A 23,691-nucleotide genomic window follows, 5' to 3' on the forward strand; every position below is an offset into this window, starting at 1 on the left:
TGTCTCGGTTATTCCCACTATGTCAAAGTTACCTGTAGATATTTCTGCTTCTAGTTCTTCCATCTTGTTTGTCAGGCTTCTGGCGTTTGCGAGCATGCAGTTTAGAGGATTTTGTTTTGTTCCAATCTCCTCACTGTGGATTGTTTTAGAAATGTTCTTACCTCCCTTCTGAGTATGTTTTCCTGGGTCGTCTTTGTTCGAGTCTAATGTTTTTCTTCCCGTCCCCTCTTCTTCTAGTTTAACGCCCTCCTGATGAGTGTAGCGAGTCTTCTGGCGAATGTGTGTTTCCCAGGTTTGTTGAGGTGTAGTCCGTCTCTGGCGAGGAGTCCACCATACCAGTAATTCACACCGTGGTCCAGGAATCCAAATCCTTGTTGTCTGCACCATCGTCTTAGCCAGTTGTTTGCATCAAGGATCCTGTTCCATCTCCTGGTGCCATGCCCGTCTACTGGAAGGATAGAAGAAAAAACTACCTGTGCATCCAGTTCCTTTACTTTCTTCCCCAACTCTTCAAAGTCCTTGCAGATTGTCGGTAGGTCCTTCCTTGCCGTGTCATTGGTGCCAACATGTATCAGAAGAAATGGGTGGACGTCCTTGGAGCTGAAGAGCTTTGGTATCCTATCGGTCACATCCTTGATCATCGCACCTGGAAGGCAGCATACTTCTCTTGCAGTTATGTCCGGTCTGCAGATGGCTGCTTCGGTGCCTCTCAGTAGTAAGTCTCCCACCACCACCACTCTTCGTTGCTTCTTGGCTGTACTTTTTGCTGTCACTTGTTGCTGTGTGCCCTTTTCTTTTTTGCTTGCTGGTATTGCTTCATTCTTAGGTGTGCCATCTTCATCCTCTACAAAGATTTGATATCGGTTCTTCAGTTGTGTGGTTGGTGATTTCTCCATGGTCTTCTTGCTTCTTTTGGTCACATGCTTCCACTCATCTGCTTTTGGAGGTTCTCTGACACTTTTTGCACCTTCTGTGACCAGTAGAGATGCTTCTGTTCTGTCTAGAAAGTCTTCATTCTCTTTGATGAGTTTCAAAGTTGCTATTCTTTCTTCCAGACCCCGCACCTTTTCTTCTAAAAGGGCCACTAGTCTACACTTCTGACAGGTGAAATTGGATTCTTCTTCTGGTCGATCTGTGAACATGTAGCACATGCTGCAGCTCACCATGTAGGTTGTCACATCTGCCATGTTGCTCCTAGATCCTGCTGACTTGCTGTGTGTTTTCCTTCTTGTGTAATCTACTCAGCCAAGCTCTCTTGCAATAATGTCCTACAGGCAAAAATTTGCGCGCCGTACGGCGCGCGGTTTGGTGATGCTTTCGAAGCAGCTGGTCCCGGCTGTACCCAACGATCTTCTAGCTTAGGGAGACTTCGCTTCTCCCAGAAGGAACCTGGAATATGCAAATTAGCCTCCTGAAGCTTGAATCCCTGGTTTGGTGATGCTTTCGAAGCAGCTGGTCCCGGCTGTACCCAACGATCTTCTAGCTTAGGGAGACTTCGCTTCTCCCAGAAGGCACCTGGAATATGCAAATTAGCCTCCTGAAGCTTGAATCCCTGGTTTGGTGATGCTTTCGAAGCAGCTGGTCCCGGCTGTACCCAACGATCTTCTAGCTTAGGGAGACTTCGCTTCTCCCAGAAGGCACCTGGAATATGCAAATTAGCCTCCTGAAGCTTGAATCCCTGGTTTGGTGATGCTTTCGAAGCAGCTGGTCCCGGCTGTACCCAACGATCTTCTAGCTTAGGGAGACTTCGCTTCTCCCAGAAGGCACCTGGAATATGCAAATTAGCCTCCTGAAGCTTGAATCCCTGGTTTGGTGATGCTTTCGAAGCAGCTGGTCCCGGCTGTACCCAACGATCTTCTAGCTTAGGGAGACTTCGCTTCTCCCAGAAGGCACCTGGAATATGCAAATTAGCCTCCTGAAGCTTGAATCCCTGGTTTGGTGATGCTTTCGAAGCAGCTGGTCCCGGCTGTACCCAACGATCTTCTAGCTTAGGGAGACTTCGCTTCTCCCAGAAGGCACCTGGAATATGCAAATTAGCCTCCTGAAGCTTGAATCCCTGGTTTAGCTTGAATCCCTGGTGCTAAGGTTAGATTCCCAAACCATACAGATAAAAGGTAATAAACCTAGCACTCAACTTAAGTATATATTGCAGGAAGGTTTATTGTATGAACAAAACGTTTCGGTCCGTAGTGACCTTCATCAGTTACTACATAAATAAATCAAATTATAAGTTACAAACACAAGTATAATTAATACAAAAATTGAAGAAGAAATGGGTGAAAAAATGAAACATAAGAAATGAAAATGGGATATCAAAACAACCAAAGTATATACAAAAAGGTAGCACAAGCTCATGATACATAATTACCGTATTTTCCGCTTTGTAAGACGCACTTTATTTCCCCCAAATTTGGGGGGGAAATGTGGGTGCGTCTAACAAAGCGGATATACCGCTTACCATTACAGGCTGGGAGGAGGGGGTGTCCGCCGCCGCTACCGCCTGCCGCCGCTGTCGTCCGCCGCCACTGCCGGGGTTGTCCGCTGCTGCCCCGGGTGATGCTGAAGGCTCCGGTGCTGCGGGGGGCTCTGGCGACATATTGTGAAAGACCAGAGCCCCCCGGCAGTTCTTCCATGCGTTCCAGTATGACTAATTCCGGGAAAATGGCCGCCGGAATCTCGGGAGATGAGATTTCAGCGCTGAGATCTCATCTCTCGAGATTCCGGCGGCCATTTTCCCGGAGTTAGTTCCAGTATGACTGACTCCGGGAAAATGGCCGCCGGAATCTCGGGAGATGAGATTTCAGCGCTGAGATCTCATCTCTCGAGATTCCGGCGGCCATTTTCCCGGAATTAGTCATACTGGAACGCATGGAAGAACTGCCGGGGGGCTCTGGTCTTTCACAAAATGTCGCCAGAGCCCCCCGCAGCACCGGAGACAGCCCTACAGCACAGGAGCCCCCTGCAGACCCCTCATCCCAGCCTGCAGCAAAGGAGCCCCCTGCAGACCCCTCATCCCAGCCTGCAGCAAAGGAGCCCCCTGCAGACCCCTCATCCCAGGCTGCAGCACAGGAGCCCCCCTGCAGCACAGGAGCCCCCTGCAGACCCCCTCATCCCAGCCTGCAGCAATGCTCCACTCCTGCCTCCGGCAACGAGCCTGGGACCCTGATCCACCACAACCACAACCCCTGGTAAGTAATAAGACGCATGGATTATAAGACGCCCCACCAATTTATTAAAAAATAGTTTTTTCCTATTTTTCTCCTCAAAATTTGGGGTGCGTCTTATAATCCGGAGCGTCTTACAAAGCGAAAAATACGGTAATGTGAAGATGCAGAGCCAGATATACTTGCAAAACCCTAGGACTATATAAGTGACATGGAGTTTATAAAGATGTTAGACGTTATACTAATATGCGGGAGATGCCTGTGGATCAGTTGTATCATATGCACAGAGCCTATGCAAAAGGAATATGGATAAGTAATGCGGATCAGCTGGTGCCCAATAGTGCTTGCCACCACACAGAGAGGGACAGAAATGCCACTTACTGATATAAAAACTTCTAATGCAGCATTAATTTGCTGCATGAGGAAAGCAGTAGTAGAAATACCTAGGTAAAAATAAGGTGATCAGCCGTAGTGCACACTATATTGTGGGGGTAGAGTAGCCAGCTAATCGCTACATTACCTGGAGCAGACGTGCTCCCAGACGCGCCCAGAGTCCACCTCTCATCTATAGGTAGTGGGGCAGCAGGTGTGTCTAAAGAAGGAAAGGGGTGGTACTAGGAGGTGGCACGGCCAATAGCGTTGTGAGGGGCGTGTCATAAGCCAGGACAAGATGGACGTGCATTCCATCTGCCGCGCTCAGTGCGTTTCAGCTGTGAAATCATACTATGATAGTAATTGCACACAGCGCTGTAGTGTGGTGACGTAAGGCAGTAAAAATTGGATGTAAAAATAGATGGACAGGGGAAATATTCAATCCCAACAGAGGGTGTAACAATGATGGCATGTTTTTTCTGGGCATGCGCAGTTGCGCTGCCCCTAGAACTTACAGCGCAGGCGCCAGGGAAGCTAATGAAGCAAGGGGAGGCGGCGCCCGATGCGCACAGGCCCGGAGTGACGGCTGTGCTGCATCTGATTAGGCGGGAAATACCCACCCCCGGGACCATTTCACAGTATGAGGGGGCACATTTTACAAGCATTTATTTCAGCGTGTGCAGGGAGCATAACTAAAAGCCGACTAGACTTATCATGTCTATTATGCCAGGACTTGAGGGGTCACCTCTCCGTTAGGTTAAGTAAGATTACAGGGCTTTAGGGTGAAAACCTAGGTGAATTCTAAGCTCTTGCTATATATTTCCCTGACCAACTTGCAGGTTGGCGTCCTCTGGTTTACATGCTGTTTTTTCCTTTTTTTGGCATTTGCACCAATGTTATGTGATAAGGGGATTGTTATGGTTATAAATATTTGTTATGGTTATAAATATTTGTTTGAAATAAGAGCATGTATATATTAGACAGCCATTGGCATCTGTGATTTTCTTTTGTTGTGATACATTTTTATTGTAAAATGGGCTGTGGAGTGCTTTTTTCTGGTATTTACCTGTAATAGATTGGGACCCGTACCCTCTACCTATGTTGTAGGTTTTTTTTTAACTGTTTTTAAAGTTTGTGTGTTGTTCTCAATAAAAATTATATTTTTGTATTTCATAATTGATGTGGTGATCCCAATTTTTATGCATACACTTTCTCTTTATGGTTGTGCTTACATGTAGTATGCAGAAGGTGATCCCCTTGTTTATCATACGTGGATGGTGCCCGCTCAGAATAGTGTTTTTGGATTTTGCATTGTATAACTGACTGCTTAACCCCTTCACGACATGCGCCGTACATCTACTGCGCATGCCGTGAATCCCCCTTTGATGTGGGCTCCGGCGGTGAGCCCACATCAAAGTCGCGACATGCCAGCTGTTTTGTACAGCTGACATGTGCGCGCAATAGCGGCGGGTGAAATCGCTATTCACCCGCCGCTATTAACCTGTTAAATGCCGCTGTCAAACACAGACAGCGGCATTTAACTACCGCATCCGGCCGGGCGGCCGGATATGACGTCATCGCCGACCCCCGTCACATGATCGGGGGTCGGCGATGCATCAGGAAGGTAACCATAGAGGTCCTTGAGACCTCTATGGTTACTGATGCAGGTCTGCTGTGAGCGCCCCCCTGTGGTCGGCGCTCACAGCACACCTGCATTTCTGCTACATAGCAGCGATCCGATGATCGCTGCTATGTAGCAGAGCCGATCAGGCTATGCCAGCTTCTAGCCTCCCATGGAGGCTATTGAAGCATGGCACAAGTAAAAAAAAAATGTTTTTAAAAATATGAAAAAAATATAAAAGTTTAAATCACCCCCCTTTCGCCCCATCCTAAATAAAACAATTAAAAAAAACCCAAACCTACACGTATTTGGTATCGCCGTGTTCAGAATCGCCCGATCTATCAATTAAAAAAAAGCATTAACCTGATCGCTAAACGGCGTAGTGAGAAAAAAATCCGAAACGCCAGAATTACGTTTTTTTGGTCGCCGCAACATTGCATTAAAATGCAATAACGGGCGATCAAAAGAACATATCTGCGCAAAAATGGTATCATTAAAAACATCAGCTCGGCACGCAAAAAATAAGCCCTCACCCGACCCCAGATCACGAAAAATGGAGATGCTACGGGTATCGGAAAATGGCACTTTTTTTTTTTTTTTTTAGCAAAGTTTGGAATTTTTTTTTACCACTTAGATAAAAAATAACCTAGTCATGTTAGGTGTCTATGAACTCGTAATGACCTAGAGAATCATAATGGCAGGCTAGTTTTAGCATTTAGTGAACCTAGCAAAAAAGCCAAACAAAAAACAAGTGTGGGATTGCACTTTTTTTGCAATTTCACCGCACTTGGAATTTTTTTCCCGTTTTCTAGTAAAAGACATGGTAAAACCAATGGTGTCGTTCAAAAGTACAACTTGTCCCGCAAAAAATAAGCCCTCACATGACCATATTGACGGAAAAATAAAAAAGTTATGGCTCTGGGAAGGAGGGAAGCGAAAAACGAACACGCAAAAATGAAAAAGGGCCGCGACTTGAAGGGGTTAAGTTGGTTTTCTTGAGCGGTGGCACATCTGGGTGATCTTATTATGGATTTGAGTGCCAGGGAGGCAGCATGGCCTAGCCAGGAAGCTGACATTTTTGGTCAGGTTAATTTGGCGACGGGCGAGCGCAACAAGTGATAATGGTTTTGAAGCCTTAACCTCGGAGATCAGCCTTGCAGCGCTGGAGTCCTGGGTTCAAGCCCCACTAAGGACAACATCTGCAAAGAGTTTGTATGTTCTCTCCGTGTTTGCGTGGGTTTCCTCCGGGTTCTCCGGCTTCCTCCCACATTACAAAGACATACTGGTAGGGAATTTAGATTGTGAGCCCCATCGAGGACAGCGATGATAATGTGTGCAAACTGTAAAGCGCTGCGGAATATGTTAGCGCTATATAAAAATAAAGATTAAAATAAAGATTATTAATCTGACCCCTAGGGGCCTGCGAGTCCAGATATTCCCTGCTTGGGAAGTTGACTTTGAATTTAACCCCTTTACCCCCAAGGGTGGTTTGCACGTTAATGACCAGGCCCATTTTTACAATTCTGACCACTGTCCCTTTATGAGGTTATAACTCTGGAATGCTTCAACGGATCCCAGTGATTCTGACATTGTTTTCCCGTAACATATTGTACTTCATGATAGTGGTAAAAATTTCTTTGATATTACCTGCATTTATTTATGAAAAAAAACGGAAATTTGGCGAAACTTTGAATTTTTATGCAATTAAATCACAGAGATATGTCACAAAAAATACCTAATAAGTAACATTTCCCACATGTCTACTTTACATCAGCACAATTTTGGAACCAAAATTTTTTTTTGTTAGGGAGTTATAAGGGTTAAAAGTTAACCAGCAATTTCTCATTTTTACAACACCATTTTTTTTAGGGACCACATCTCATTTGACGTCATTTTTAGGGGTCTATGTGATAGCAAATACCCAAGTGTGACACCATTCTAAAAACTGCACCCCTCAAGGTGCTCAAAACCACATTCAAGAAGTTTATTAACCCTTCAGGTGTTTCACAGGAATTTTTGGAATGTTTAAATAAAAATGTATCTTGGTACCGTGTTAGCCAGTAGATAGAAAAATATTTAGAATTGAGAGTCCTCAGTGGTTGATACCTTTTAATGGCTAACTGAAAAGATGGTAACAAATTGCAAGCTTTCGAGACTACATACGTCTCTTCATCAGGCAAAGACTGAAACAAATTCTGAAGAATCACATATTTATGCACAACATTGTATAGAAAAAAAAAAAACCCACCATGGATAAGCCAGGTGACATGAAGCAGAATTACCATGGGTGATAAACAGTTACGTCCATAAATATTGGGCCAATTCTTAGATAAGGATTGTTTTATTGTCCTGTGATTAGGGTCTCTGTAGTGGTGACCCTTCATGGTCTGAGGGGCAAGTTCCTTAGTTGATGTAAAAAGACATAAATCCGTGTGACACATTCATTCCTGCATTTAGAGTGTCAAAGGTCGTCATCAGTTTATATTCCCAGATTCTCCTTTCTCTCTGGGATTTGAATTTCCCCTTTAACACAAGTAATTTCATGTCCATAATGTGATGATTTGGGAGACAGAAATGTATTGCCACAGGTAGATCCATTCTTTTTTCTCTTATTGTATGGCGATGAGAGTTCATCCTTGTTCTTAATTTTTGCCCTGTCTCCCCCACATACAGACCCCCAGTTGGACATTTTGTACAAATAATTAAGTACATCACATTAGAAGTGACGCAGCTGAAAGTACCTGGGATCTTGTAGTCCTGATGTGAATTGGGGATCTTTATCTTGTCCGTGGTCATTATAAATGGACAGGTTTTAAATTTTTTCTGGTTGCAAGGAAAGGTTCCTGCAGCTGTTGGAGAGGACAGGGAGCTCTTGACAATGATGCTTCTTAGATTTGGGGGCTGCCTAAAACACAGTAGTGGGGGGTCTGGAAAAATGGATTGTAAGCGGGCATCTTTTTGCAGTAAAGGTTGTAATTTCTGTGCAGCTCTCCTTAGCACCTCCAGATTTGGATTGTAGGTAACCACTAGAGGTACCCGGTTATTTTCTTCTTTAGCTTTGTAATGTAGCAGGTGATTCCTTGATATTCTGGTGGCTCTTGTAATCTGGTTTTCAATTGTTCTTTGGATGGTCGCCCTGATTCAAAAAGGTCTTTCTGAGGCGACCAAGGTGTTTATCCCTATCCATTGGGTTGGAACATATGCGATTGTATCTGATGGCTTGGCTGTAGACAGTAGAGTTTTTATGTGTTTTGGATGGAAACTGTCCCATTTAAGGTATGTTGGCCGGTCGATTGGCTTCTGATACAGGGATGTCTCTATTTTATTGTTCTGCAGCTTAATGATGGTGTCCAAAAAGTTAATTTCAGTGCAGGAGTAGTTGAGTGTCAAGTTGATGGTTGGATGAAATTGATTAAACTGTTCATGGAACGTCTTTAGCTGCGGCTCAGACTCCGTCCAGATGATTAAAATGTCATCAATGTAGCGGTAGTACGCCAGAGGCCTGATGGGACATGAGGACAAAAATTCGCATTTTTTTATGTTTTGGCGCTTTTATACGATAAAAACTATTTTATAGAAAAAATAATTATAACTTTTTTATTTTTTCACTGATGATGCTGTATGGCAGCTCGTTTTTTGCGGGACAAGATGACGTCTTCAACGGTACCATGGTTTTTTATATCCGTCTTTTTGATCGCGTGTTATTCCACTTTTTGTTTGGCGGTATGAGAATAAAGCGTTGTTTTTTGCCTCGTTTTTTTTTTATGGTGTTCACTGAAGAGGTTAACTAGTGACATAGTTTTATAGGTGGGGTCGTTACGGACGCGGAGATACTAAATATGTGTATTTTTATTGTTTTTTTATTATTTAGATATAGAAATGTATTTATAGGATCAATATATATACTGTATATATATTTACACATTGGAATATTTTTTTTTTACACTATAACATTGCCCCAGTGGGGGCATCATATTATAGTATAAGATCGCTGATCTGACACTTTGCTGTGCACTGTGTCAGATCAGCGATCTGACGTGCACTTTTCTTATGCTTCCCGGCGCCTGCTCTGAGCAGGCGCAGTGAAGCCACCTTCCTGCAGGACCCGGATGCCGCAGCCATCTTGGATCCAGGCCTGCAAGGAGGAGGTAAGAGACCCTTACAGCAACGCGATCACATCGCTTTGCTGCGGGGGTCATAGGGAAGCCCGCAGGGAGCCCCCTTCCTGCGCGATGCTTCCCTATACCGCCGACACACCACGATCATGTTTGATCTCGGTGTGTCGGGGGCGGTCCGTGACCGCTCCTGGCACATAGTGCCGGATGTCAGCTGCGATAGGACGCGCTGGACGTACTGTTCCGTCCTTGGGAAGTAAGGCCCACCCCACATGGACGGAATAGTACGTCCAATGGCAGAAAGGGGTTAAGGATGCTTGGGAAAAGGGGTTGCATATGTGTTCATATATACTTATTTACTTGCTTATTGACCATGACCATCATTTACTAGCAAATCTAAAGGAAGAGATCAGGAATAAAGAGAAAAAACTTGATTCATTTGACAAAAAAACAAAGTTTATCCCTTTAAGGAACATCTGAAATCTGTGATTGACAAGTTTGAGAAAGATATAATTAAGGGGAAGAAGGACAAGTTCCAGAGGGACAAAATGGATTATGCGGAAGGGAGGGCCTTTAGATGGACACACCAGGGCAATAGAAGAATGGGCAATAGGAGACAACAGACCCAGAATACTAATGTTGACACATGAAATCGAGATTTAGCCTCAAGCGATATTTTATCCACCGATACCAGCGACCTCGAAAGCAGCATAGACGGGGAGAAGGAAACACAGTGGGCTGCAAAAAGAAGAACGGCCGTCACAGGGATTGGTCACCAAGCTTCAAACGAGTCACACGGTACAACTACCGGAAGCGATAAGAGAAAATACTGCACCGGTACGGGAGAAGGGTGAGTTAAACATCATTAATTTGTCCACATACAATCTATCGGATGCTGAAAGGGTGTTGTTATCCTGGGGCCTATCGTTTTCTCCAATGAATACCCTTGATAAATTTGAGCGAACGAAGGACTTGTATTTATTTTGTAGACAATTGACTTTCAGATCACTGTATCAAAATCCCTCAATATTGGATGACCTAACGGATATGGATAGACAGCTCTTGCGGGATATGACAGAGCTACTGGAGGAGAATGAGAACTACCAAGGTAGGCGGAAATTTAGTGGCAGGTTGCCATCCCATGCCACCCCGTCATTTTCCCTATTCCCAGCCATCCAAATTTTCTTTGAAAAAAAACAGTAGGGACATTCAGAATCTGAGGATAGACAAATTTGGCCAAAATAACTTGTCCAGAGAAGAGAAACAGGCCCTATCAAAGTTACAATCTAATGAACTCTTCGAGATCAAAGAGGCGGACAAGGGGGGCAACATAGTGCTGTGGCCCAAAGATATGCATTGTAAGGAAGCTAAAAGACAATTGGGTAATCCACAGCACTATGTTGTCCTACCCTCGGATCCGACGGTGGTGTTCAAATCTAGTTTGGATAGACTTTTAAGCAATGCCCACTCTCAAAACATCATTGACAAAATGGAATTGGACTTTCTGACGGTCAAGCACCCGGTTGTTCCAACGTTTTATATGTCACCGAAGGTGCATAAATCTTTGCCTGAACCCCCGGGTAGGCCCATTGTTTCAGGGATTGGGGGTCTTTATGAAAAATCTTGTATCTATCTCGATTTTTTCCTACAGCCCATCGTCCTCAAATTGGATTCATACATACAGGACTCGTCATTCTTAATTCAACAGTTGGACCATTTGATGCTACCTGATGACATTATTCTTGCCACGTTTGATGTGGAGGCGTTGTATACAAATATCAAGCACGATTTAGGTATTTCTGCCGTGGCATATTTTTTGGACAGGTTCTCAATGGGAAACAGGGGTCACGACTCATTCATCTTGGATCTTTTAAGAATGATTTTGGAAAAGAACTACTTTATCTTTGATAGAGTCTTTTACAAACAGGTGTCAGGAACAGCTATGGGGGCTAGGTGTGCGCCCTCATATGCGAATCTCTTTATGGGGTGGTGGGAGGAGACCCAGGTGACTAAGAATCTGTGCTTTCATGAGTGTGTTTTAAAATGGTACCGATTCATTGATGATATTATTGTTTTGTAGACAGGTATGGCAGAGGCACTGGAGAACTTTGTGGAGGAGCTAAACACAAATCAATGTAATATTCGACTAACATCCTGCTACTCTACCAGTTCGATTGATTTCCTGGACCTGAAAATTAGGTTTTGGGACAACCGGATTAATACCACTCTTTTCCGTAAAAGTACGGCCACGAACAATGTATTACACTATTCAAGCTTTCATCCAAATCACCTATGTAACAGCATCCCAAAAGGACAGTTCCTGCGACTTAGGAGGAATTGCAGCACCATGTCGGACTTTCAAGATGAATCAAGACTGCTTCCAAATCGCTTTCAGGAGCGGGGTTATCCACAAAAAATTATCTCAAGGGCGTATGAATACTCTCGGCAGAGACCAAAGGTACCTTCACACATAACGATTTCGTTAACGATATAGTTGCTTTTTATGACGTAGCAGCGATATCGTTAAGAAATCGTAATGCGTGACAGCGACCAACGATCAGGCCCCTGCTGGGAGATCGTTGGTCGCTGGGAATGATCAGGACCTTTTTTTTGGTCGCTGATCAACCGCTGTCACCGCTGAATCAGCGTGTGTGACGCCGATCCAGCGATGTGTTCACTGGTAACCAGGGTAAATATCGGGTTACTAAGCGCAGGGCCGCGCTTAGTAACCCGATATTTACCCTGGTTACCATTGTAAAAGTTAAAAAAAACAAAACAGTACATACTCACATTCCTGTCACGTCCCCCGGCGTCAGCTTCCCGCACTGACTGTGTCAGCGCCGGCCGTAAAGCAGTGACGTCACCGCTCTGCTTTACGGCCAGGGCTTACACAGTGCAGGGAAGCTGATGCTGGTGGACGTGACAGGAATGTGAGTATGTACTGTTTTTTTTTTTTTTACTTTTACAATGGTAACCAGGGTAAACATCGGGTTACTAAGCGCGGCCCTGCGCTTAGTAACCCGATGTTTACCCTGGTTACCCGGGGACTTCGGCATCGTTGGTCGCTGGAGAGCTGTCTGTGTGACAGCTCTCCAGCGACCACACAACGACTTACCAACGATCACGGCCAGGTCGTATCGCTGGTCGTGATCGTTGGTAAATCGTTTAGTGTAACGGTACCTCAAGGGAAGAAGTCCTACAAACGAGACAAAGAACCAACTCAAACCAACTAAGCCTAATCACTAAATTCAACAATCAGTGGGGTGATATCCATCAAATAATGGAGGGTAATTGGAGGATCCTGCTGAGTGACAACAGGCTTATTAAGGCACTTATCCCAAGAAAACCAAGGGTAGTGGCAAGAAGAGCAAGAAATCTAAAAGACTGTTTATCAAGGAGTCATTTCAGACGAGCAACGTCCAAAATACGCTCAGGTAACACAATTATTGGTTCATTTCCGTGCGGGGGTTGTTCCATATGCCCACTGATGTTGTGTGATATGGGTATTTCAATCCCATCTCTGCCCTTTCAGGGCAAATCGATATCGTATTTTAACTGTCGGACACGCAACTTGGTTTACGCCCTGATTTGTGGCTGCAGTAATCTATATGTGGGTCAAACCACTCAAGAGTTGCGCCGTAGAGTGCAACAGCATGTCTCAAATATATCTACAGCCAAAAATGATAAAGATAAGGGAAAACAAATCAGTTCGGTGGCAAACCATTTCCTAGAGCGCCACAACGGCAGTCCCAGGACTCTCCGAGTTATGGGGTTGGAGGGAGTCACCCCGAACATTAGAGGGGGGAATCTGACTGATGAACTGCTGAGAAAAGAAGCTCGCTGGATTTATGAACTCAAAAGTTTAATACCGGGAGTTTAAACGAGGAATTACTGTATACAGGTTTCTACAAAAGACTATAGTGACATTGTCCTATGCCTTTTTGTGGATTATCATGAGTACAGTTGTACACAATATATGGTTGTTGGTGGATATTTACGCATATGCCCTTGTCTCCATATTTATTACAGATTCCCCTCAGAGGTGAGAAAAAGTCCACTTTATACCTTTAAGCTGGAGTCACACATAACGATATCGTTAACGATATCGTTTCAACGTCACGCTTTTGGTGACTTAGCAACGATCCCGCTAACGATCTCGTTATGTGTGACAGCGACCAAAGATCCGGCTCCTGCTGGGATATCGTTGGGGAATGATCAGGACCATTTTTTGGTCGCTGATCACCCGCTGTCATCGCTGGATTGGCGTGTGTGACGCCGATCCAGCGATGTGTTCACTTGTAACCAGGGTAAATATCGGGTTACTAAGCGCAGGGCCGCGCTTAGTAACCCGATATTTACCCTGGTGATCATTGTAAAAGTAAAACAAAAAAAACAGCCGGCCGTAAAGCAGAGCTACGCTGTTACTGCCGGTGCTGACACAGTCAGCACATGCATTAGCAGTGCTCTTGCCGAAAGTTTTAACCTTGTGGACGCCGGCGGGGGACGTGACAGACATCAGAATGTGAGTATGTAGTGTTTTTTTTTTAACTTTTACAATGGTAACCAGGGTAAATATTGGGTTACTAAGCGCGGCCCTGCATTTAGTAACTCGATGTTTACCCTGGTTACCTGGGTGCTGCAGGGGGACTTCGGCATCGTTGAAGACAGTTTCAACGATGCCGAAGTCGTTCCCCTGATCATTGGTCGCTGGAGAGAGCTGTCTGTGTGACAGCTCCCCAACGACCACACAACGACTTACCAATGATCACGGCCAGGTTATATCGCTGGTCGTGATCGTTGGTAAGTCGTTTAGTGTGACAAAAGCTTTAGGACGGATGGGACATTGTAAAAATCAGAATACAGTCAAGAACAACTACCAACATATGAGAGATTTGAAAATAATATATCCTTTTTATATATATATATATATATATATATATATATATATATATATATATCCATGCTGTTATTTCTATCTAGCCCCCAAATTAGGGCTTTATGATATACTTACCAACATGCTGCCAATGTGTTTGGACTGTAATATGTGACTCAAGTGGGTTTATTTAGAACAAATATCTAATATGGTGCATGTATAGTCACCTAGGAAATTGGTTACTAAAGGTACTACTTTGTATTTAATCAGCGCTGAAAGCACCATACTTTTGTGCAAGCGTGAGATTTACTGATTTATACACTTGATGTAGGGATAACCTATACTCATGTTCAAATATTCTATCTTGGGGGTATATATTGCAGTGATGGTCACCATATGTACTTTGCTTTCGAATGAGTTCACGTAGTGGGGTCGATATTATCGAACTCTGCATCCTGCCATTTATAGCTGCTATGATCAAGTGCTGTTATTGCATTTGCGCATGTGCTGGGTTAAATATGAACCCCTGTGATTGCGGCCAGTACAACTTGTTTGTAAAATCGATTCCCCTTTTTTTAGGATATATTCGCCGGATTTCACTCAAAGCATATATGAACCCACGCTATTGATCTATAACTAGCTGTGACTTTGATTTCTAAACACCATAATTAAATATTTATTGCGCATGCGCTATGGATTACGGGCTAAGTTCCTATCAGCAGAAGCGTTTGCGCCTGCGTGGTAAACCCTGCCTCATACGGGACCTGTATGCTTTTGCCGCCACTAGACATATACTCTCGGCGAACAACATCATTGATCGCGCATGTGCATTGTAGCACTGATGGAGTTCCGGTTACTAGAAGCTTTCGCACCTGCGCAATGGACTCTGCAGCACGCCGGACTGATGTGTATACACCTCCATTGCTTCCCACACCTGGTAGGTGTATTGCTAAATTATTTATCTATTTAAACTGTGGAACACACCACTATGGTATTATTGACCTTGAGGAAGACGCCTAGAGCGTCGATACGCGTGGGTCTACACACCGACACAGCCGACTAGACTTATCATGTCTGTTATGCCAGGACTTGAGGGGTCACCTCTCCGTTAGGTTAGGTAAGATTACAGGGCTTTAGGGTGAAAACCTAGGTGAATTCTAAGCTCTTGCTATATATTTCCCTGACCAACTTGCAGGTTGGCGTCCTCTGGTTTACATGCTGTTTTTTCCTTTTTTTGGCATTTGCACCAATGTTATGTGATAGGGTGATTGTTATGGTTATAAATATTTGTTATGGTTATAAATATTTGTTTGAAATAAGAGCATGTATATATTAGACATCCATTTGGCATCTGTGATTTTCTTTTGTTGTGATACATTTTTATTGTAAAATGGGCTGTGGAGTGCTTTTTTCTGGTATTTACCTGTAATAGATTGGGACCCGTACCCTCTACCTATGTTGTAGGTTTTTTTTAACTGTTTTTAAAGTTTGTGTGTTGTTCTCAATAAAAATTATATTTTTGTATTTCATAATTGATGTGGTGATCCCAATTTTTATGCATACACTTTCTCTTTATGGTTGTACAGGTTCCCTTTAAGTTACAGTCTCTAAACATGCTGGACCTTACTCCGTCCAGTTACCATGGTGACCGCACAGCTCATTAACTGAACCACTGTCAGTGCACACAGTTCCCCAACTCTGTGTTACCTTCCTGGAGCTCCTGCTCCACACACTGACTCCTCGTCAGTCCTTGTTCCCAGGAAAGCTGCCGAACTGGGTTCACGTCCTGAACAATGCCTTGCTCTCTAGGCAACCTGACAGTCCAGATCCTCAGACGGGCTATAGCTTCCCTAATGCAGTGCCATTGCATACATTCGGCCTTTCCGTGCGCTCTTCAGGACGTCCTTCCCCTCCTGGGACCTGGGAGCAAGCTAACATATGCAAGCATCCGTCAAACAACCCTGGCCAGGGTACATGCTCAAACACGTTCACACTGTTGGAATACAGCTGACGCGACGGTATATTAAATACACCTACTGTAACCAACTAGTTTGTGGACAGGAGGCTAAGGCATAGGTATCCCCACAGAAATGTCCTGCCATGCAGCAGTGATGTCGTACAGAAAACCATACCCACCCACAGCTAAAGATATATCAAAACCTCCCATGCAGAATGTATATGGCCAGGGTTGTTTTACGGATGCTTGTATATGTTAGCTTGCTCTTGTATTTTACATCCCCCCCCCGGCTGCTGATGTGTGTGGCAGCTGGAACAATATGAGTTAAAAGATGCAAATATGGGCGGAGCTTAGTGTACCTAGAGAATGGGGGGAGCTGTCTCTGTATCGGGCGCATGCGTGGTGCGCTGCAGTGAATAATATGCAATAATCCCCCTATGTCTGTGGGATTAGGCTGCCACCACGTCTTAATGTTACACTGGAGCTTTCGGATTTCTGCGTACCTGGTAGGTGTTGCAATGCTACCCATAGGCGCCGCCGCTACGGCTAGCGCTGGCGGTCCCTATGGTTACCGGACTAACTGCACAGACGCCCGACGCATGCACGGATTACCGTGAACAGCCCCTTGGGAAATTTCCCAGCGCCTGCGCAGTAAACCCACCTCCACGCCGGGATGAATTACTGGCGCCGCCATGCCCCTACACACCCGGTAGGTGCTTCTGAGATTGTCATTATAAATATCTGGGAATAACGTGATTAGTAGAGTTGAGCGACCTTGACCTTTTTAGAGTCGAGCCGGGTTTCGCGAAACCCGACTATCTCAAAAGTCGGGTCGAGTGAAATCGGCCGATTATGACGTAAAGTCGGGATCGACCGAAACACGAAACCCAATGCAAGTCAATGGGGCAGCATAGTCGGCAGTGAGTGGGGGCCAGGAAAACACCTAGAGTGCCCATTTTAATGTCAAAACCATCCATTCTTCTTAATGAAGCTTGTCAAGCGTAATTTACCTTATAATAATTGGAAGGCATTTGAAATTGGGGGTCATTTGGCTAAAGTTGTGGTGGGTAGGGCTGGTTCAAGTAATTAGTGGGCCCAGGAAATCTGGACCACGTCACGGCAGTGGAGCAGGGAGAGGTAAGTATTTCAACTTTGCAAGTGCTGTGATCCTGAGCAAGCAGGGGGGGCCCACTCGTTGGCATTGGCACTGGCACAGGGCCCCTCAAAGTACAGCGGTGTGTTTGCACGGCGGGGGCGCCTCCCACCGGCAGCAACACTTTTGCGTACTATGAGAGGCCCTGTGCCAGTGACGTCGCCAACTAGTATTCCTCCCCCCACCTGATGAAGGAACCTGCACTTTCATCTGCACCCTCCTCTTTGTCCCCGTGTAAGGTGGTATGGTATGCGGGAAGAGCAACCTGACTTTCAGCAGGGTCACAATGTTGTTGTGTAGCGTGCACGGGGAATGTTGCATTATGGGTCAATGTACCAGCAGACTCATCTATCACTGGCTGGGCAATGGGCAGGATGAGGAGGAAACACAGATATAGGCCCAAATAATAAAGTGGGCTAAATGCAGTTCAAAATTGGTAACACAGGAATAACCAGGGGGCATTGCAGTGGAGGACAACTGGAATGAGAGGCTGACACAGAGAGTAGGCCCAAATCAGTAAGTAGTCGAAATGCAGTTCAAAATTGGCAACCGTAGTAAACAGGCGGCACAGCTTTGTTCAGTGGAGGAGAACAGCAAGGAGTGGCAGACACCGATAGTAGGCCCCAACCCAACTAGTAGGCCAAATGCAGTCTAACATTAACAACTACTTAACGAGCGCCTGAAAACGGAATTTCAGGACAGGAAACCAGGAGAACAGCAAGGAGCGGCAGACACTGTTAGTAGGCCCCAAACCAACTAGTACGCCAAATGCAGTTGTTCCATTTAACCACAATTTAACGAGAGCCTGAAGATAGAAGCTCAGGAAAGGCAACCTGGAGAACACCTTGGAGTGGAACACACCATCTCTCTCCACCCCATACCCATTTTGTAGGCCTAATGCTATGTAGTTTTCTACAACTACTAAACAAGAGTCGGAAGACCGAAGCAATGGCAAGGCAACCTGGGGAACACCTTGGAGTGTAACACACCATCTCTCTCCACCCAATACCCATTTTGTAGGCCTAATGCAGTGTAGTTTTCTACAACTACTAAACGAGAGTCAGAAGACCGAAGCAATGGCAAGGCAACCTGGGGAACACCTTGGAGTGTAACACACCATCTCTCTCCACCCGATACCCATTTTGTAGGCCTAATGCAGTGTAGTTTTCTACAACTACTAAACGAGAGTCGGAAGACCGAAGCAATGGCAAGGCAACCTGGGGAACACCTTGGAGTGTAACACACCATCTCTCTCCACCCAATACCCATTTTGTAGGCCTAATGCAGTGTAGTTTTCTACAACTACTAAACGAGAGTCAGAAGACCGAAGCAATGGCAAGGCAACCTGGGGAACACCTTGGAGTGTAACACACCATCTCTCTCCACCCGATACCCATTTTGTAGGCCTAATGCTGTGTAGTTTTCTACAACTACTAAACTAGAGTCGGAAGATCGAAGCAATGGCGAGGAAACCTGGAGAACACCTTGGAGTGTAACACACCATCTCTCTCCACCCCATACCCATTTTGTAGGCCTAATGCTGTGTAGTTTTCTACAACTACTAAACGAGAGTCGGAAGACCGAAGCAATGGCAAGGCAACCTGGGGAACACCTTGGAGTGTAACACACCATCTCTCTCCACCCCATACCCATTTTGTAGGCCTAATGCTGTGTAGTTTTCTACAACTACTAAACGAGAGTCAGAAGACCGAAGCAATGGCAAGGCAACCTGGGGAACACCTTGGAGTGTAACACACCATCTCTCTCCACCCGATACCAATTTTGTAGGCCTAATGCAGTGTAGTTTTCTACAACTACTAAACGAGAGTCGGAAGACCGAAGCAATGGCAAGGCAACCTGGGGAACACCTTGGAGTGTAACACACCATCTCTCTCCACCCCATACCCATTTTGTAGGCCTAATGCAGCCTACTTTTCGACAACTACTAAATGAGAGCATGAAGATCGAAGCTCAGGAAAGGCAACCTGGAGAACACCTTGGAGTGGAACACACCATCTCTCTCCACCCCATACCCATTTTGTAGGCCTAATGCTGTGTAGTTTTCTACAACTACTAAACGAGAGTCAGAAGACCGAAGCAATGGCAAGGCAACCTGGGGAACACCTTGGAGTGTAACACACCATCTCTCTCCACCCGATACCCATTTTGTAGGCCTAATGCAGTGTAGTTTTCTACAACTACTAAATGAGAGTCGGAAGACCGAAGCAATGGCAAGGCAACCTGGGGAACACCTTGGAGTGTAACACACCATCTCTCTCCACCCCATACCCATTTTGTAGGCCTAATGCAGCCTACTTTCCGACAACTACTAAACGAGAGCATGAAGATCGAAGCTCAGGAAAGGCAACCTGGAGAACACCTTGGAGTGGAACACACCATCTCTCTCCACCCCATACCCATTTTGTAGGCCTAATGCTGTGTAGTTTTCTACAACTACTAAACGAGAGTCAGAAGACCGAAGCAATGGCAAGGCAACCTGGGGAACACCTTGGAGTGTAACACACCATCTCTCTCCACCCGATACCCATTTTGTAGGCCTAATGCAGTGTAGTTTTCTACAACTACTAAACGAGAGTCGGAAGACCGAAGCAATGGCAAGGCAACCTGGGGAACACCTTGGAGTGTAACACACCATCTCTCTCCACCCCATACCCATTTTGTAGGCCTAATGCAGCCTACTTCCCGACAACTACTAAACAAGAGCATGAAGATCGAAGCTCAGGAAAGGCAACCTGGGGAACACCTTGGAGTGGAACACACCATCTCTTTCCACCCCATACCCATTTTGTAGGCCTAATGCTGTATAGTTTTCTACAACTACTAAACGAGAGTCAGAAGACCGAAGCAATGGCAAGGCAACCTGGGGAACACCTTGGAGTGTAACACACCATCTCTCTCCACCCGATACCCATTTTGTAGGCCTAATGCAGTGTAGTTTTCTACAACTACTAAACGAGAGTCGGAAGACCGAAGCAATGGCAAGGCAACCTGGGGAACACCTTGGAGTGTAACACACCATCTCTCTCCACCCCATACCCATTTTGTAGGCCTAATGCAGCCTACTTTCCGACAACTACTAAACGAGAGCATGAAGATCAAAGCTCAGGAAAGGCAACCTGGGGAACACCTTGGAGTGTAACACACCCTCTCTCTACACCACGGAAGGGCTGATTCTTAGGAAGGAAGGCTGTCGGAAAGAAGCAGGGCGCGTCCGAGGGTGATTATATTCTTATTAGGTATATACTCACCCTCGGACGCGCCCTGCTTCTTTATTTGTAATGAATGTTTATTTGCAATGTGGTTTTGACTTACTCTATTTTTTTGGTAAATAATGATTTTATTATTTTCATTGTTTTGCATCTTCTTGGCAATAATATAAAGAAGACGCGACAGGACAACACTCGGTGGATGCCATATCTGTGTTTTAAATTGAAAAAAACTTTCAGTTAACTACTTGCAGGAGAAAGTTATTGTAGCTGGTGGACATTTTTAGTACTGTACCAGATTTTTGTTGTATGTGTTTGTTTTTAATGTTAAAATGTCTGCATTTGATATCTCTCCAGTATTTTCTTTTTTATAAGCAAAATACTTATTTTTATATTTTCTGATGTTGGTTCAAGGGGTACACGGGCAGCAGTAGACAGGTCAGTGGAGGCCTAGTGGAAGGAGGGACCGCAGACAGGCTTCGAAGCCCTAACATAATAAATTGGGCTGGCTGTAGGCAATTTAAAATTGGTTCCAGGGGAACACGGGCGGCAGTAGACAGGTCAGTGGAGGCCTAGTGGAAGGAGGGACCGCAGACAGGCTTCGAAGCCCTAACATAATAAATTGGGCTGGCTGTAGGCAATTTAAAATTGGTTCCAGGGGAACCCGGGCAGCAGTAGACAGGTCAGTGGAGGCCTAGTGGAAGGAGGGACCGCAGACAGGCTTCGAAGCCCTAACATAATAAATTGGGCTGGCTGTAGGCAATTTAAAATTGGTTCCAGGGGAACCCGGGCAGCAGTAGACAGGTCAGTGGAGGCCTAGTGGAAGGAGGGACCGCAGACAGGCTTCGAAGCCCTAACATAATAAATTGGCCTGGCTGTAGGCAATTTACAATTGGTTCCAGGGGAACCCGGGCGGCAGTAGACAGGTCAGTGGAGGCCTAGTGGAAGGAGGGACCGCAGACAGGCTTCGAAGCCCTAACATAATAAATTGGGCTGGCTGTAGGCAATTTAAAATTGGTTCCAAGGGAACCCGGGCAGCAGTAGACAGGTCAGTGGAGGCCTAGTGGAAGGAGGGACCGCAGACAGGCTTCGAAGCCCTAACATAATAAATTGGCCTGGCTGTAGGCAATTTACAATTGGTTCCAGGGGAACCCGGGCGGCAGTAGACAGGTCAGTGGAGGCCTAGTGGAAGGAGGGACCGCAGACAGGCTTCGAAGCCCTAACATAATAAATTGGCCTGGCTGTAGGCAATTTACAATTGGTTCCAGGGGAACACGGGCGGCAGTAGACAGGTCAGTGGAGGCCTAGTGGAAGGAGGGACCGCAGACAGGCTTCGAAGCCCTAACATAATAAATTGGGCTGGCTGTAGGCAATGTAAAATTGGTTCCAGGGGAACCCGGGCAGCAGTAGACAGGTCAGTGGAGGCCTAGTGGAAGGAGGGACCGCAGACAGGCTTCGAAGCCCTAACATAATAAATTGGGCTGGCTGTAGGCAATTTAAAATTGGTTCCAGGGGAACCCGGGCAGCAGTAGACAGGTCAGTGGAGGCCTAGTGGAAGGAGTGACCGCAGACAGGCTTCGAAGGCCTAACATAAGAAAAATGTCAATACAATGGTATTGACAGTGCCAGGCATTGAAGGATGTCAGCGCATAGACTAAACATTGGTGGAGCTGTGAGAGAAAATTTTGCAAGTGGTAGAGCACTGTTTGACCTGGGGGGGGGGACTGTCTTGTGGCCGGCGGTACAGGCCCAGGGCCCCTCATATTACAACGGTGTGTCTGACGTTGGGTGCGCACCACCACCGCCAGACACTCTATTGTACTATGAGGGACCTAGTGGCAGTGCCGTCGACCAAAAGCGGGCACACCCACCTCTTCAGACAAACAGTACTCTCACGGGTGCTGGCGCCAAGTGGCGATACCACGGCCCCGTGTGGGGACTTTGGCCATTTAGGGAGGTGTTAACATGTCGGATGCTGGACAATCAGGTGCTGCAAATTACGAGATTGGAAAAGTCGTTCAGAATAGTCCACAGGCAAGACCTTTACATAGGAAAGCTAGGTGTCAGCCGGGCAAGGTGGGGCAAAAGATTTCGAAATCCAGTTGTGGTTCATTTTAATGAAGGTTAGATCATCTACATTTTGGGTAGCCAGACGAGTCCTTTTTTCTGTTAGTATTGAACCTGCAGCACTGAATACTCTTTCTGATAGAACACTAGCTGCCGGGCAAGCAAGCTCCTGCAATGCATATTCTGCCAATTCTGGCCAGGTGTCTAATTTTGATGCCCAGTAATCAAATGGGAATGACGGTTGAGGGAGAACGTAGATAAGGGATGAAAAATAGTTAGTAACCATACTGGACAAATGTTGTCTCCTGTCACTTTGAATTGATGCTGCAGTACCTGTCCTGTCTGCGGTCATAGCAAAATCACTCCACAACCTGGTCAGAAAACCCCTCTGGCCAACGACACTTCTGATTTCTGCCCCTCTAACACCTCTGGTCTGCTGGCCCCTGCAGCTCGTGTTAGAACGATCACGGGCGCTGTGTGCAGGGAATGCCAGAAGCAAACGGTCAACAAGAGTTGATTGTTTGGTTGCTAATATTAGTTCCAAGTTCTCATGTGGCATTATATTTTGCAATTTGCCTTTATAGCGAGGATCAAGGAGGCAGGCCAACCAGTAATCGTGATCGTTCATCATTTTTGTTATGCGTGTGTCCCTTTTGAGGATACGAAAGGCATAATCCGCCATGTGGGCCAAAGTTCCAGTTCTCAAATCTGTGGTTGTGCTTGGTTGAGGGGCAGTTTCAGGCAAATCCACGTCACTTGTGTCCCTCCAAAAACCAGAACCCGGCCTTGCCGCGCCAACAATTTCCACTGGCCCCGGAAAAGCTTCCTCATTAAAAATATAATCATCCCCATCATCCTCCTCGTCCTCCTCCTCCTCTTCGCCCGCTACCTCGTCCTGTACTCTGCCCTGGCCAGACAATGGCTGACTGTCATCAAGGCTTTCCTCTTCCTCAGCTGCAGACGCCTGATCCTTTATGTGCGTCAAACTTTGCATCAGCAGACGCATTAGGGGGATGCTCATGCTTATTATGGCGTTGTCTGCACTAACCAGCCGTGTGCATTCCTCAAAACACTGAAGGACTTGACACATGTCTTGAATCTTCGACCACTGCACACCTGACAACTCCATGTCTGCCATCCTA

This window comes from Ranitomeya imitator, chromosome 1 (genome assembly GCF_032444005.1).
Source record: "Ranitomeya imitator isolate aRanImi1 chromosome 1, aRanImi1.pri, whole genome shotgun sequence".
Classification (NCBI taxonomy): Eukaryota; Metazoa; Chordata; class Amphibia; order Anura; family Dendrobatidae; genus Ranitomeya; species Ranitomeya imitator.